We start from the raw sequence: 16,197 nt of genomic DNA, 5'->3' as shown, positions 1-16,197 counted from the left end.
AGAAGCATGATCAATTCATGGGGAACATGCAGAAGCTAGGCTCTTCAGAGAGCCAGTTTTGTCCCCCATAAAGACAACAAATGCAACGGTTAAGAACTTGTTCCATTTTTCTGCCCCCTATACTCCTACCCACCGTTGGAGAGATTGCTGCGTTTGCTCCTTAGATGTGTGGTATACAAACTGGCTTATGGTGGTTATTTGCATAATCCAAGTGTGGTACTGTGTTAGGAATCCTCCCAGGGCACAGCTGGCTTAAGAAATTCCTATCTTCTGGTACCGGAGCAGAGCAGAAACATTCCCAGCCTCTATAGCAGCGCAACACACCTTCAGTTGTGCTGACCGAATTGCTTATCTAGTGGTACTCTAAACAGCATCCGAGAAATGATCTGGTTTGGGGGGAAAAAAAGAAATGAAACCAGTCCTTTAGAAAACAAATGGCCCTCCTCCCTTCTCTGATGAGGCAACAGTTTTGCTTAGACAGCGGCCAGGCAAACAGCTGAATGCAACAACTGGGAGGGAGGAAATGAACTGGAGAGTGCGCAGTCCTCTTCGGCAGGCTCTACGACCGCCGATTCGTAATACGCCGCTGCACCTGGAGTCTGGTCTCCAGAGTGTTTCTATGTTTTGTTATCACAAGTTTAAAAAAGCAAATTCTGTCATGTGAGTCAGGACACCCAGAAGTGTTACCAATCTGGGCTTCCAAGGTCTGAGTCAGCTTTGGAAACTGGTTGAACTCCCTGCCATGGTATTGTCAGCACTTGCACGCTCATTCATTCAAAAACGCATCCTAAAAACGATGTTATGCTTTCCGCCGTTAAACACATTTACCTAGAAAGTCTCAACTATGAGGTCAAGTGAACTACAGTGTTTTTGGAGTAGACCAAATATCTGACGCATGTGCTAATACGTGGATTTTATGCACAGCTGACTGAAGCTGCCTCAGTCTTGCGCTTCTGCCAGCTCTCGCAGTAGACTGCTATAATCTTACAAAGGTTTGGATTTGAGTGGTAATATGAGTAGCCGTATTGTATCTCAAGCACAGGATACGTTACTGCAATTCTGTGTGCAGGCAAAATGTTAGTTTTGGAAGTGTGTAGTTTATTTTCATGGAAAAGTTGTCTATCTGGCAGCTGTCAGAAGCTTTGTATGGGGAAGGCACAAGTGGATCCAGCTCCTTTCCGCCTATTTCTATGTGTAATTTAACAACCATCTATATCATGGGCAAGTTTAAAACTTATCTGAAGTCTGGGTTGGTTGGTTTGTTTTTTTTTTTTTTTCTTTTGAACAGATTATCTTTTAGTCACAATTCTTCTACAATTTCCAGACTGACATTAACAGATTCACATTAAAGATCAGCATCTGTAGCTGTAACTGAAACCTTGAACATAGTTTTATGACTAGACATTCAGGATACTGTTTTAAAGTGTTCCCTAAAAAGGAATCTTTCTCCTAATTTTCTTTTTTTTCCCCCAGCCTTGGCAGGAGGTGAAAAAACATTCTGAAACGTGAATTCGAGCTACAGAATACAATTTATTTTTGTTAGTCTGTCTCACGTACCAATTGACAGATTGTATCTAGAATTGCTAGGTGATATCAACTCGTATTACACTAGTTTTTAATGCTAAACACTCCTTATCTGGTCAGAGTCTCCATTGTAAGTGTCATTTGCTCTGTGATGCCCCATCTTAGCTTTGAAAAGACTGGAACTGCTGGCTACTCTTAAGTGCCTTTGTCAGGCAGGTGAGCAAAGTTAACTCAGCTTAGTGCCTGCTTAGTTATGCTAACCCTCTCCCCAAAATTTAAGGAGATAAACACAAGAGGATGATCAGAGACTGATTACCAGGACAAAACTATTCTTGTGCTGGCCGATCTAACTATAAGCTTACGTGCCACTACTGGCATGAGTAACGTGCTTCGCATTACACAATACAGAGAAAAAAAATGGAGAAGGAACTACTGAATCGTGTGTTTCGAAAAATAAGCATCACAAATTTTATATCTGGTTACTTTAAGTAGTCTGTACTGCTTGTATGTGATCATTTCAGGTTAATGCGAATTTTCACGCAGGGAGAAAAAAGGAATCGCACTCAGAGCCTAGGAGCAAACGCCAGTTTAAACTGGGAGCGCGCTTAGTGATGGGCAGAGACAGACGAGGTCTCGGAGGCTCCCGGCACGCCACCATCAGCGCCGGCAAGCATCGCCGCGCAAGCCCGGGGATGCGGAGATACGGCAGCCTGCTCCCGGCGGCAACCGTAAACTTATCTTCAAAGCCGCCGGCTCCCCCCTCGCACGCAGCTTCGCTTCCCGGGCGCCGAAGGAATGCGGCGGGGCGGCGGGGCGGCGGGGGCGGCGGGGGCGGCGGGGAAAACCGCGAGCGGGCAGTGGATTATTTCTAGAAAAACTAAACTTCGCCTCAGCTGAACAATTCTTTTCCCATTATCTTCCGTGTTGCGCTGGGAGAGGGCACCAGGCCCCGCGTTTGCCTCTGCCTGTGCGGGGCCGGGGCAGCGCCGCGCCGGGGCTCTCCTTTTTAGGCCGTCCTCGTGTCTCGGTTACCCGAGCCTGCCCCGAGAGCGACGCCCGCAGCTGGGCCTCTTCCGCCGGCCGCGCGCGGACAGGAGCCGGGGCCCACGCCGCCTGCGAGGCCGCCGCCGCCTCGCCACCCTGGCGGCGGCCCGGCCCGGCCCGGCCCCGCTCCCCCCCCCGCCGCCTCCGCCGGGCCCCGAACCCGGCTCCCCGCTGCCCCCGCCCCGAGCCCCGCGCTCGGCAGCCGACGGGGGCGGGGGAGCGGCCGGGCGGTGCGCGCATGCGCGCCACCTTGTTTACCCCGCTCGGCGCGGCCCCTGCCGCCGGCGGCCGGCAGGTGTCGCCCCACGCCCAGGAGAGCCGGCCTCGCTCGGTGGCCGCCAGGTGGCGCCTGCGCCCTCCATTCGCTCGCCAGCCGCCGAGCAGCGAACACCCCAAACAATCCCCAGCGCCGCCGCCAAATTAAATAACCTGCCCGCGCCCCGCGCCCTCCCCGGACCCCCCCTCCGCGGCCAAGTCTCCGGGCCGGGCCGGGCCGGGCGCGCAACCGGCAGCCGGGCCGGGGATATAGGAGCGGAGCTACGAGCCTGGGCCTCCTCGCTGCCTACGCCGACACTGGGCAAGGTAAGTTAGAAAATGGCGGCGAAGCTTCTGGAAGTTTGGAGGGGGGACTCGGGATCGCGGTGCGTGGCTGCGGAGAGAGGCCGGGACGGGGCCCGCGGTCCCCGGGCCTGCGAGGACGGCGCGGGGCGCTAGGCCGGCTGGCCACAGGGACTCCGCGCAGCCAAGATGGAGGACGGCGGGGCCGAGCCGCGAAAACACTCCAGCCCCCCGCTTCCCCACCCCCCCTTCCCAGCGCGCCTCGGCGGGGAGGGGGGACGCGAGCGGGAGCGCGAGTGAGAGAGCGAGAGGCCGCCGAAAGCGGCCCCGCTGCCCGCCCGGAGCCCCGTTCCTCCTCCCCGGAGCCGGCCGCGGGCGGGCTGGGCCCAGTGCTCGGCGAGCTAAAATGGAGAACCACCTTCTCCTCCTCCTCCTCCCCCTTTCTCCCGAGCCGAGCAGGGGCTGCCGGCAAGATGGAGGACTCGGGCATTGTGTGTGCGTGTGGGGTGTGTGTGCGTGTGGGCGAGCTGGGCCGGGCCGCTCGGGGGGTGCGGAGGGAGGGGAAGGGGGGTCGGGGCCGCTGCGGACGGAGCGGGCCGCGCTCGGGGGGGGAGGGGGGGCGCTGGGCCGCGCGGCGCGCAGGAGAAAATGGTGGGGCGGCTGCCGGTGCCCCGGGGTGGAGTGCCGGGGGAGGCCGGGGCGAGGGGACTGCCGGCCCTGACAGCGCTCCCCCTCCTTCCCGCCGCCCAGCAGCTGAGCTCTTCCTGCCAGCCCGCTCCCGGCGGCTTCCCCGCGGAGGGAAGTGCCGAGGGACCGGGCTTTCTCTGCTCCGTCTCTCTTCCCCGGCTCGGCCGAGCTGGGGCAACTCCGGCCGCCTCTCGCCGAGTGACTGGGCCGGAGGGCTGGCGAGAGCGAGTTCCCTCGGCCCGAGGGAGGCCGTGGGGACTGACCTGCGCCTTCCCCCCCGCCTCCTCCGAAAGAGCTGGCGACCCCCCCCCTCCCCCGGCGCCCAGCTCGGGGAAGGCCTTTGTGGGGCGAGTTTTCCCCTCCCAGTGACTTTGGGCGAGCTCTTCGGCGGCTGCCCGCTAAGAGGAAGAGTTGTGGCAGTTTCCGTTCGGCTTGCTTTATTTCTTTTTTTTTTTTTTTCTTTTTTTTTTTTTTGTAAAGAAAGGGCGCTTGCCAACTTGTGACGGGGACGCCCGATGCCGGGAGCCGCGTGTTGCAGGAACCCCGCTGGGCTCTCGCCGGCCCTGGTTGGGGAGGAGGAGGGGGGGGAGGAGGAGGAGGAGGAGGAGGAAGAATGCTTCTTACTGGGGGGTTTTGGCGCCACTTTTGTTTTAGATAGTGCTCCTCTGCCCCCTCCTCCTCGGCACGCACTGAACTGAGCTGAACCCTGCCCAGGTAGGAAGCGAGAGCTTTCCTGGTGTTTCTCTTTTCTGGGCTCTTATTTTCTCTACACGGATTAAAAAAAATAGATCCACTTGTGAGGGACTTGGAGGGCCAGGGGAGTGCGGAGTGAGCGGCGGCGGAGCGGGGAGCCGCAGCAGATGGCCGGCCCGGCAGGCCCCGGTTTTCGGGTATTCCCCGGTGCCCGGGTGCGCTGGCTTCGGGTGCCCGCACCGCTCTCCCCCCGCCGCTGGGCCTCCATGCCTTCCTCTCCCGCTGGTAGCGTTGTATAACCCCTCCGTCCCGTGGAAATCCGGGACCGACCGACCTCAATTTTTTTTTTTCCTCTCTTTTTTTCCTTCTCACCCTCGAGTCCGGGGAGTGAAGGCGCTCGGCTCCCTCTTTCGCTGCGTTTTATTTATTGTGCTGCCCCGGCTCGGCTCTCGCCGTTGTTGTCTTCCCACGGGATGTTCGGAGTTAACACAAAGTTTCAATAACCGCCGAGTCCGGTGCTGTAGTTACTGTGGGTGGGTTTGCTTTTTATTTTTTTTCTTTTTTTGATGTGTGGGTTTTTGTTGGTGGTTTGGTTTTTTTTTTAAAGTTACTTTTTGGCAGCCCGGGGAACGCTGCTGCCCGCCGCCCGCGCTGGGTAAGCGCTCCCTTCCCGTGTGCTCCCCGGGGCCACACCCTGCCGTGTCCGCCCTCGTTGGGCGCCTTCTCCGCCGGTGTGACCCCGCGCTCCCCCTCTCCCCCCGCGGGCGCGGGCGGCCCGGCCGGCGGCAGCGGGAGCGCCCGGAGGTAACCGGGGGCGGGCGAGGCCGCGCTGCGCCCCGCTGCCGCCTCCCTCGGCGGCGCGAGGAGGGGCCCTGGCGGCGCGGCGCGGCGCTCCGTGCCGGGAGTCGGGTTACCGAAGTGCGTCACGCGCGGCCCCGCCGCGGCCTGGGCCGCCGCCGCCCGCCGCCCATTGGCCAGCGCCCGGGCGGGAGGCGGCGGCTTCCTCCCGCGGCGCCCGGCCCGGCCCGGCCCGGCCCCGCCGGCGGGCCCCGCGCTGCCCGCGGGCCTTTCGCGTCCCCCTCCGGGAAGCGGGGCTGGCGCTGCCCCAGGCGCGCCCGGGGCGCAGCTGCCGCCGAAGGCTGGCGGCAGCGCGGAGGTGGCCTCGTGTGAGCTGCTTCCACGTCTCCTCACTGCTGTTGGGCTCCGTCGGCATGGAAGGGGAGGAGGACGCCTTTTGCATCGCTTCCCTCGAAGCCGTTGTACGACCGCTTTTGTGCTGTCTGGGAGTTTTGTTCGATCCCGTTTCGAACGGCCAGAAACCAGAGCTGCTAGCACTTCCTACAGTAAGGCATTCTCCAAGCACAGGTCTCGCTACTAACTCTTGGCAAATGTGGTTGACGACTTCTTTCTTGTTTACGGCGCTTGGGTGTTTGAAGCAACTTTTCCCCCTTTTCATACTCTCTTTTCCCCGAATCCATTATTCATTCATGTATTTATTGCTATTCCTGGAGTGATTATCTGGTATGGAACTGTCCAGGACTTACAAAATACCCATGTGCGGGCTGGTTGGCTGTGTGCAGGTAAATAAATACCACGAGTGATTGTGCAATTGACAGACGTTAATCTCCATCTTCTTGGTATTACTTGCTCGTTATCCCCAACTCCTGATTTTGCGGATAAATCTTGGTGGTGATGGGTTGCAGAATCACAATGCCACGGATCTTGCATGGGGCTCTTTGCTGGGTAACACTGTTTCTTTTCTCATATAGCCATGATCACAGTTTCATTACAAAATGAAACGAGGTGTGAGAGGACAGCCGCCATGCTGTTAGCATAAGCCTTCATCGTTTTGCTGCTTTCAGCACTGAAGCTGGATGGGGTGGGATCCCCGTACCGTTCTGATTAATTAAAGAAAGACTAAGAAAGCTGCAAAGTTATACAAAGGAGAAAAATGTAAATTAATTCCCATCTCTAACAGATAGATCTTGCTCTATAACTGATGGGGCTCATGCGGGTCCTTCTTAGCAAAACCAGTGACATTTTACAGTGTTGTTTACAGGTGGGTTTTACGCAACCTGTGAGAGAAATCCGTGAATTTCTGTTGCTATTGTTTTATTAAGTTAACAGTGGTAAACCTAACCTTGAATGTTGTATAAGCTTAAATTCAAACAAACAAAAAAAAGCGAGGCATGGAATTGGGGGGTGGGAGAGACTCTTTAATTTTCCTGCGAAACTTCCTAGCGCTCAGATATCTCCCAAGTTACGTAGTTGGGCCAGAGTTTATGTTTTTGGAGCTTTTTCATCCATTTACAGTGTCAGGAAGATAATACTGAGTAAAGTTGATAAGCAACGTAAGGGTTTGTTAAACTTGTATTTAAGAAGATTAGTTAAAATTTATGTACAGATCTTTTAGACATAAAGTCTTGACGTTTTGCAACTGAAAGCTGAAATTACTGGTTTGAGTAAGTTGGTTCAAATTAATGCTGCTGTGATATTTTAATATATTTTAAAAAATTGGGTCCTGTGAAATGACAAAAAATTGGTAGGTTCATAGCTTATTAAAATATTTGGTATAAAAATGCATTGTGCTACTTGAAGAGCATTCAGTTTTTAAAGTAGGAGTATTCGATTAGCTGGCTGTTAATCTAACTCAAATTCCATAAATATATCACATTCCAGCTTTACGTGTTAGTGCCTTTAAAGGCATAAATGTGCGGAATGAAATATTTTCCTCTTGGAAAGAGTGTAAATAGAATTGTCGGTTAAATGCTCTCTTTCGTTTTATTTTGTTTCGTTATAACTTATCAACAGCAACTGAATTATTTTTAAAAAAAGTAATGCAGACAGCTTCTCTTGAATATTACATGCTACTAAGAGTCTCCTGTAGAAAATAGCTGCAGGCAACAAACCACTTGAAAGTGCGTGCTCTTGTTGGTGGGAGCAACTACATTAGACTTAGTCAAATCATGAAATAATGTTAACATATCAGAGCGTTATGAACTTTTTAAAATTAGATTGCTTTTTGTCACTTATGGTTCAAATTTAGAATGATTTCAGAGTCCTCATTTGTCAATTTCATTTGTGGTGTTACTGTCTTGGTTGTTTTGCTGCAGGCAAATATTACAGGAGAGATCAGGTTTTCCAGAACTTGTGTGCTGGCATAAACAGGTTGTATGTTTTACAGAAACCTGAAACACTTTGGTTGCTTATTTTCACTAAATGAATTCCCAAAAGTAAGCAAATATTTCTGCTGGTTACTTGTGCTTCTTGGTTGTGTTACCGGAATGCTGTGTTTTGTCAGATGAGATGAAGTTTTGAAGTCAGTGTGGTCTCTGCCTACAGTGTGACCATTTCTTCTCTCATTAGCTTCAAAACTTAGGAGAACATTGTAGGTGTGAATTTCCAAAATGGTATTGTTGGGTTTTGGTGGTGGGTTTGGTTTTTTGGTTTGTTTTTGTGTGTTGAGGAATTAAGAAAACCTACTGGAAAAGGAACGTGTTGTAGATTGTGTCTCTGGCAGCTAGATGCTAGAATTTCCAGGAGCTTCATCTGCTTCAGTAATTGTCTTGTAATGGAAAGAAGTGACTGATAGCAGCCATCAACATTTCAGTTTAATATTCTTAAATAAGCTCTGCTCACTTTCTCAGTATCATTTAAAAAAATCCACATTCTGAAAACTTCAGCTTCCTTATATGAGGATCATTGACAAAGAAGAGAGAATGAAGTGATAAGTAAGTCCTTGAGAAACTGGGGTGGGCAGGGAATTGGAGTTTTAGGTTGGAAAATAGGAAGCTTATGTGCAAGAAATCTGTGGAGGAATGGAAAGAGCGCTTTTCCATATGCGTTACAAACACTTAAATGTGACGTATAGGCTTATTGCATTGTTTAGATTCAACGCCATCCAACGCTTTAGATCACCTCCACTTTTAAAGTCAATGGGTAAGTAAAAATGGGAATTCTTTGTGGTCCCATAGCTCTTCTGGCCCTGGCAGTCCCATGGCTTGATCTGCCCTGGTCCTCTTCCTGCCTCCTGACCTGACCCTTCCGTCCTGTTGACTGCAGACAGAGGTGGACTTAAGCTGGGCCTCAGGCAGATTAAACGTCCTGGTTAAGATGTTGGAGTCCGTCCTGCCAGGAAGGAGTTTATAGTGTGCCAAGTTGCTTGCTACAGTCTGTTCAGGTTTGGGCTCCTTCTGGAGCAGGATCTGGACGTGGATCTGCTGAGTCAGGTGCGGTTTCCCGTGGCCTGGGGTCACACTGCTGCACCAGCCGCTCCTGCGCCCCAGGGGGGCTGCGGAGGCCTGGGGGGGGCTCCGTGGGAAAGGCGAGCTTGGGAGGGCAGGCTGAGGTAGGAAGAGGTGGATTTTTGTTTTGGTAAAGGAGACTTGGGAGGGAGAGCCTTTTGGTAACCTTTGCAGTGTTGCATCAGCATAACTGAAACTCTTGCTCTAGTATTTGTCTTTTCTAAAAGACTGCTTCCTGGAGTAAACCAGTTAAACTCTTCCACCGTTCTGTGAACAGATTTCATGCTTGAAGATTAGGCTGGTGACTTCAGCTGGCTTTTTATATTAGAAGACAAAAATCTGCTTTCAAAAAGTTAAGTATCTCTGTGGTTTAAGGGTAAGCCTTGAAATCTGATGTGACTTTTAATAAGGTCAGATACTTACTTATGAGTGATACAGTGAAAACTTCTGTTTTGAGAGTTGGAGATTAAAAATGCACGTTTAAGCGTATGTTGTTTTAATTAGAATTTATTTTTTTTTAAGTTTTCTCATGTTGCAGTTCATAAGAATCTGGTGAAGTCGGACATTTTTTTTCTTTTATTTTTCATGGGGAGAGTAAATATGAAGTAAGGGAAACTTCTGAAGGTGGCCCTCATTTAGATCACTACAGACAAATGTAGGAGTAATGCTGACTTGTTAAAGTTGGGAAGCTTGAGGAGCTGTTGTACAACTGGCTTCTATCTTGAGGAGGGTGTTTTACTGTTCAAGTATCAACACAAAAACTGTGTTCTCTTTTCGTAATCCTCTCAGTTTGATGGCTGGGATCACTAAGACTATACCAGAGTCCTAAGTTTGGTGGGCTATGCCATTGCAATATTTCACAGCATACTCTATCCCTTTTTAGTATCTCTGTATCTCCAAGTGTTGCACTGTTAAGAAAATTTCAGATCTGTGAGATCTTGGGTAGAGGAGAAGGGAAGGTGAGACGTTACTTTTCTATCATCTCACAAACATTTTCCCTCAACTGGTCAGATCTCTGGAGAGATCTGGCGCCCAATTTTGGAGATAGGGGTGTGGGAAAATTTGATCCCCCAAGGTACCCCATGTGACAGTTAGCTTTTCCTAGCCTTTATTGGCTACAGACTGCATGGAGGAGCACAAGCCCAGTCTGTTTTTAAACTACTTTATCCTAATTTGAGTCAGAAATGAAGGACATGTAGGACTGCATTTGTATGCTGTTACCTGTTGTCTTATTGTGACTTGCGAGGGGGAAATTAAGTTAGCTTAAGTCATGTAACTGCTTTATCCAGGTACACACTTTATGTCCAGGGATCTACTGTATTGTTGTCTATTCTGTACATTTTTTTTAATTGTGTAACTAGCTATAACTTCCCCCTCTTGAGGGCTTATTTTTTTAAAATAATATAATTGAAAGAGTAAGTAGATGTAAGAAGATTAGCATATATTGGAGGGTAGATTATGATACACCCACCCAAACCCAAGTATCTAGAGATGAGAACATGTGTTGGTTTGGTTGGGGTTTGGGGGTTTTTTTTTTTTTAGTTAGATGAATGTTATTTTCTTATGGCTCTGAGTCTGATGGCCTGTTAGTCCTGCCCTAGCATAACCTTTTATGCATTTTACTTTTCTATGCCTTTATTTCAGTAAAGGTTAGTCTTTGGATTAGAGCAAGGGAATGTGTGTGGCACTAGAAGTCGATGGAAGAATATTTGTTTTCTACATGAGTTTTCTGTTAGCGCTTCTGTGTGGCTCCTAGAGAGGAAAGTATTTTTGCATCTGTTCCCATTGTTCTAGGGTTGATAGGGCAAGCCAATGACTTTTTGCTTATATTTGGAAAAAGGTCTCTAATGGTGTGTGTTGTCATGTAATACGTATGTCTGCAGTGGTCTAGATTGATAAGGAGAATTATAGCTGGAGTCCAAATTTTAGGGTTTTCCATTACCAAAACAATGAAACCATATCAAATATACTGACATTTCAGAAAGCACAAAACATTTCCGAAACTGTTGACCACTTAAAAAAGAAACAACAAACCCTAGGAATGCATGTTTTATTTAGTTGGGATTGCATTCCAGAATTGGCTTCAAGTTGCTGCCAAGGTTTGGTGAAATGCTGCTCCACTTCTGGCCAGTTGAGTCAGCTTTGGGTGATCTGCAGGCACCCCCCGCGTTTCTCCCTTGCCCAGTAGTACCCCACTCCCACTGAGTGACAGGCGTCATTTAGTGTACACGCTTGTCATGTTGATGGTTCCTGGGAAGATGTGGTGATGTAGTGCATGTAGTCACATAGCAAAGAGAGCTTAATGCAGTTATTTTCCTGTTGCTTAATACGTGTGATCTGCCTAGAAAGAGATGAATATTTTTGATTTGGAGGTAATGTTGCAGTTCTTGGTTATGGCTGAATTGCATTTTTTTACTTAACATAGGATTTCAGCCTAAGTTTTATGAAATAATATCTTCCGTGCAGCATCTCATCTGGGGAAAAAAAAAGTGACCTTTTTTACAAATAAAAATAAGCTGTTCAAGATAAGGCTTTTCTGTATTTCTTGCAATTACCTGTTATTTATTTAGGTAAAACTCCCAGTTCATCCCTTAAGAAGGATCAACTCTGGGAAATTTGGACCATATCAAGTCTTAGTAAGCAGATTATATGCAAATAATATAATTGGCTGATTTTCTTTGTCAGAGTGTAATCTTCCAGCAGGGAGTTTTCATTATGAGCAGAGTTTGTATGGAGTAGGAGTGTGAATATTGAAGATCCATATTTTTTTATATGTTACTTTTATTATCTTATGGGCAATTGAATATAGATAACTGAAGTTACTAAGACCGTAATGCAAATAGTAAATGTCAGGAACACAGTTTTGTAATTCAGGTAGTGTGCGTTTGAGGTGCCTAGTTTTTAATTTGGAGGTGATTTTATATGACAAGAGTCCTGGAATAAGATGTTTGTTATAGTTATGGATATAGTGGCCAACTAATTTAATCTGAGTAATAAGGTGCTACATCCTGACCACTGGTAATGTTTTTCATTTCACTTCTGATCATCTTCGAAACAGAGAACTGGTTATTTATGATGTTTTTTCCAAGGGAAAAAACTGGGGAAACTTGATAAAGACTTGGTTTTTTTCAAAACAAGAATGACCAGTGGCTGCAGTCTACATATGGCAGTGCTATGCTTGTGGCAGACAAGTAGGAAGTAGAATTGATAACAGACTATTGTAACTTGATTTAGGGTAAAGAATACAATTTAAATATAGTTGAAAATGAAAGACTGTGATATTCATAATTTAAGATTAATAACTTAAGTATTTTTAAAATTTTGTTATTTTGTACTATTTTGGAATGGGAACTGTATTCTTACAGGAAAGTTCCAGTTTGGTGTGCTGCCATATACTGTTTTATTTATCGTTGCTTTATGTACCTGTCTGAAAACTATATCCAAAATACTTTCTTTTAACTCCACATAAAATGAAGCTTAGCATTGTGGATAGGCAGTTGCTTCCTAGAAGTGATGCCACAACAAAAAAAAAAATTGTGTTCTAGGTCACAGAATTGTATAGGAAGGAAAGGCCCTCTGGAGGTCTAGTCCAGCCTCCTGCTTAAAGCTTCTCCAGTTGTTCCAGGTTGGTTGCTCAGGAATTTGTCCAGTCAAGTTTTGAATATCTCAGTTTCCACAATCTTTCTGGCAACCTAATATGGTATTGTTATTGGAAGGTCTTTTTTTGTTTCAGCTCTTAAAGTCATCTTAAATTCCTATGAAGATTCATGCCCTTCCAGCCCCCAGTATATGTTTGGAAAGTATTCCTTGGTGATGGAGGCTTGGGAAGCTAATGACCTGGTTTAGAGCTGATTATGGTTTTTATTGAGAATTACTGAAAAAGAGAGAGAGTCAGGTGAATGACTACAGAATGACTTTTTGGTGCCTACTTTCCTCTTCCCTCTGGTCGCATTTACTATATATATTCTTCTCCTGCCGTCCACGCTCAAGCTTCACTACTGTGTCTATGACAAGGTCTTGCAAATAAAACTTCCTTTCCTAAGCATTTACCTGTTCACTTAAGTGTCATTCATACACTGATCAAAATTATTATTCTTGCCATTTTCATATTTAAGCAGTGATATTTTTATTCCTTCTCATAAGTATTATTTCTACAAATCTACAGTTCATTTGAAACTATGGTAACCAGAAAGGAAAGCTGCACAAGTATCTCTCTTACATTTGTGGTATAGGTCTGTTGTTACTTGCCTAATAAGTGATTGGCCAAAAAAAGGTGAAACTGGCTTTTGCGTATTGATTTACCAAACACAGAAATGGTTTATTAAGGCAAATACTTCAATGATAATGGAAAAATGGGGTTTTTTGCATGTGCTGCTGGAGTACATTTGTGTCTTCGATATTCCGTGTTTAAGCTGCTCTTGTTTTATTAAGTGGGCTTCCGTTTGGCTTACTTCAGTAAGCTGTATTTTCAAAACTGATGTCTTTGTATTGTATTTGTTTAATTTTTAAAATGTTTATGAATTAAAAAGTATTGCTGCGTGTATGTGCTATGTTACTACTCTACTGTGAAATAGAACAGGTTTTGTAAACTAGAAGACCTGTGGCTTGACAGTTGAAAAATAATCAGAAGAATCAGGTTTTAGGCATTTTATTTCTCTTGCTGCATTGCTTTGTCTTTCTGGTTATACTGCTCAATTTCTATTCAGCAGTGCAATGGTTTTATGGAAGTTAATAAAGTCGTGTACTTGGAAGAGAGTATATTTGTGCCTCAGAGAAGGAGTTGCTGCTAAGCAAAAATTTTCAAAGGTGGCAAGACATACGTTGTATACATCAGTATGATAGAAAAATGTCAGTTCAGTAATACTGTGGATAGAAGAAAATACAGTAAGTCATCCTTTTTGTATATAGTAGGTCAGGCATTAAGATTCTTCATATTCACCCCCAAATACAGTAACAATCTCTGTAAAACTGAGTTCTCAAGTTTTTTCCTTTCTGTGCCAAAGGGTATAAACTGTGTGAAGCATACCTTGCATTCAAAACTGGTTAGGGAAGTTTTGTTTACAGAGAGGATTTATGCATTCTTTCATAATCCTACAAATGGGCTTAGTCTTCCTCTATCTCCAGTGAAGAGAAGCATGGAAAAATTCTAACAGGTCTTTTGGATGCAAGATTGAGTCCATGTTCTTGGTAGCTTGGGGATTTAAGTAACTTAACTGAAGTTTTTCAGTTCTTCTACAGGAAGGACTATTTGGCAGTATACAAGGAATTAAGCATCCTAGAAGGTGAAATAGGATTACCAGGATGAAGGAAAGTATACCAAGGAAGATGGGAAAGATAGGAAAATGTAAGAATATGTTGATGCTTACTAGAACCATTTGAAAAGTATGTTCTGTGTCCAGCTGCATCACCTTCACTTTTTTGTTCCTGTTGTGGAATATGTTGGCATTTAGTTATTAGCTACATAAAGTATAAATAACTACTTTATGTAAAATCTTAATCTTGGAATAAATTGTCCTGTTGTTGTGGAAGGTGCAAATGTTTGTCTTAAATGTGTGATAAAGTTAGGAATTGAAAAAGTAATCATTAAAGCCTTTTGTGGAGGGATCTGGAAGAGAGAAATCAAGAGGGAGTAGTTACTTAACTGATGTGAAAGAACAGAATTGGGCAGTTACGTAACTGGAAGTAATTTCTGAATGTAATTCCACATGCAGAGTTTTCCTCCCTCTTTCAGAGTCTTCTTCCTTCCATACTTGGTCTCCTCCAGCTACTGAAGGTGTGCCTTCACCACGTAACTAGGCCAGTTCAGTGGCTGCCGCTAACAGGGTGGTCCTGGCTCTGTGTCCTGACTGCACGTTTCTGTTGTTTGCCTTGTGCCTGTGTTTTCTGCCCATTTGAGCCCCATAGGTGAACTGGTTGAAGAAGCTAAACTGTGAAGAGTAGTAGTTTTCTGTGGGTTAAATCTCTGTGGAGTCAAACAGGTGTTCCTCCCGCATGGAAGAGGATACAGGAGCTTTTGGGCAGTGACAATACAGAATTGAGGGGGACTGGCCCTTTCAGTAGTTGAAGTGTCATCTCAGTTGCCTGGCCCAGCAGTAGTGGCAATGTTTTCCTTAACTGTGAGACCAGGAGAATGAAACTTTACTCCTGCTGTCATCTGCTACTTTTCTACTTGATCTTACTCTTAAAAAACATTTGGGCGATATGCCTCCAGCTCCAAAAGTAATCCTCTGATCTTTCTAGTGATCTCTGTTTTAACTTCTCCCCCCCCCAAAATGTTATATAGTCTGTCATAGATCGATTAGAGCTCTGCAAGGAAGTTCAGGACTGCTGATGATTTACATTAATTTATGCAAGCAGGAAGATCATGTACATTTTTCTTTGGTTTCAGTCTAGGTGTGGGTTAGAAGTTGTGCAGGTGTTACTTGGAATGAGACGGAAGGGGGAAGAGAAGATTTAGGAATAGTTATAGAAGTGTTTCCTCCCCTCAAGATTTTCTTCCAGCCTTAGCATGGTTAATCAGATGCTGTTGTCAAAACCCTGCTAGACCTCCTCCTTCAGTTGGATGCTTACCAGCCTGTTGTGGTTAGATCTTATTATGAGCCTTTGCACTCTTGAGTTTTCCGTGGTTTATGGAAGCTGCAGTGCCAGTTCTAGACGTGAGGTCTGTCTTCGGCCTTTTTACGGAATGTGGACCATCCTATGCCATGATCTGAAGTCCCATCCTTCCCAACTCGCTTCTCTCCTAGCTTCTGAGTTTTTCTGGGGGCACGCTGAGGCTACAGGTCTCACCTCCAGGAGTACCTGATAATTAAACCAGACGTGCCCTTTTTTTAATCTCATAAAATATTAATATTGTCCTTCAGAGATACTGATAAATGGACCAAATAATGCCTGAACACGTTGCCTGCCTCTCCTCTTTACCTCACTTTACGCTCAGTTCAGAGCATTTTGTTTTCTTCCGCTCCTGAAACAAAATTTGGGGAGTGTGTGTGTGTTTGGTTTTTTTTAACAATGTGGAATCCTCTGATTTTTTTCAACTAGCTAAGAAGATGCTGGCTCTCTTTAGGTGTTCGGGAAGAGCTTTACTGTTGATCGATCAGAAACTATTGTATAGTGATTCATTGCTTGATTCCTCACCATTTTAGGATTTGGATCTGGGGAAACTAGTCTGCTTTAGGCGGAAGCTATGATTTGCTGAAAATAAGCTTCTATGTGAATAATCAAACTGACAGCTACACTGTAGGCTGTGATTTTGTTTTGTGAAGTTGTAGCCTGGTCAGAAATACTAGACAATGGGAAAGCCACATGTACAAAATTTTTGAAGTTTAGTAGATCGTTTTAGGTTGGACAGAGGATTATAGAGATTCAGGTTGTTCAGTATCTATTTATATAAGCCATGAACAGGAGTTACTTTTTTGGTGTTGAATTTGTAGAAGGCAGTGAGCAC

At 46.4% G+C, this 16,197-nt stretch overlaps 1 protein-coding gene across 6 annotated transcripts in view; it reads left to right on the top strand.

Moving 5' to 3' along the window:
- The first annotated feature begins 3,074 nt into the window (after positions 1 to 3,074).
- The window catches only part of STAG2 (STAG2 cohesin complex component), an 82,540-nt gene continuing 69,417 nt past the window's right edge, over positions 3,075 to 16,197 (top strand). For 4 of the 6 annotated variants that reach the window (XM_075720721.1, XM_075720722.1, XM_075720720.1 and 1 more), the window contains exon 1: positions 3,075 to 3,150. The gene's annotated coding sequence lies outside the window, so the exon portion shown is untranslated. Of the gene's footprint in view, positions 3,151 to 4,340; positions 4,528 to 5,673; positions 5,850 to 16,197 lie in introns of those variants that run through there. The other 2 variants (XM_075720718.1, XM_075720719.1) reach the window with 2 other exon arrangements.

The sequence above is a fragment of the Pelecanus crispus genome, chromosome 13 (assembly GCF_030463565.1).
Source record: "Pelecanus crispus isolate bPelCri1 chromosome 13, bPelCri1.pri, whole genome shotgun sequence".
Taxonomy (NCBI): domain Eukaryota; kingdom Metazoa; phylum Chordata; class Aves; order Pelecaniformes; family Pelecanidae; genus Pelecanus; species Pelecanus crispus.
This window is presented reverse-complemented; position numbering and strand designations above follow the sequence as displayed.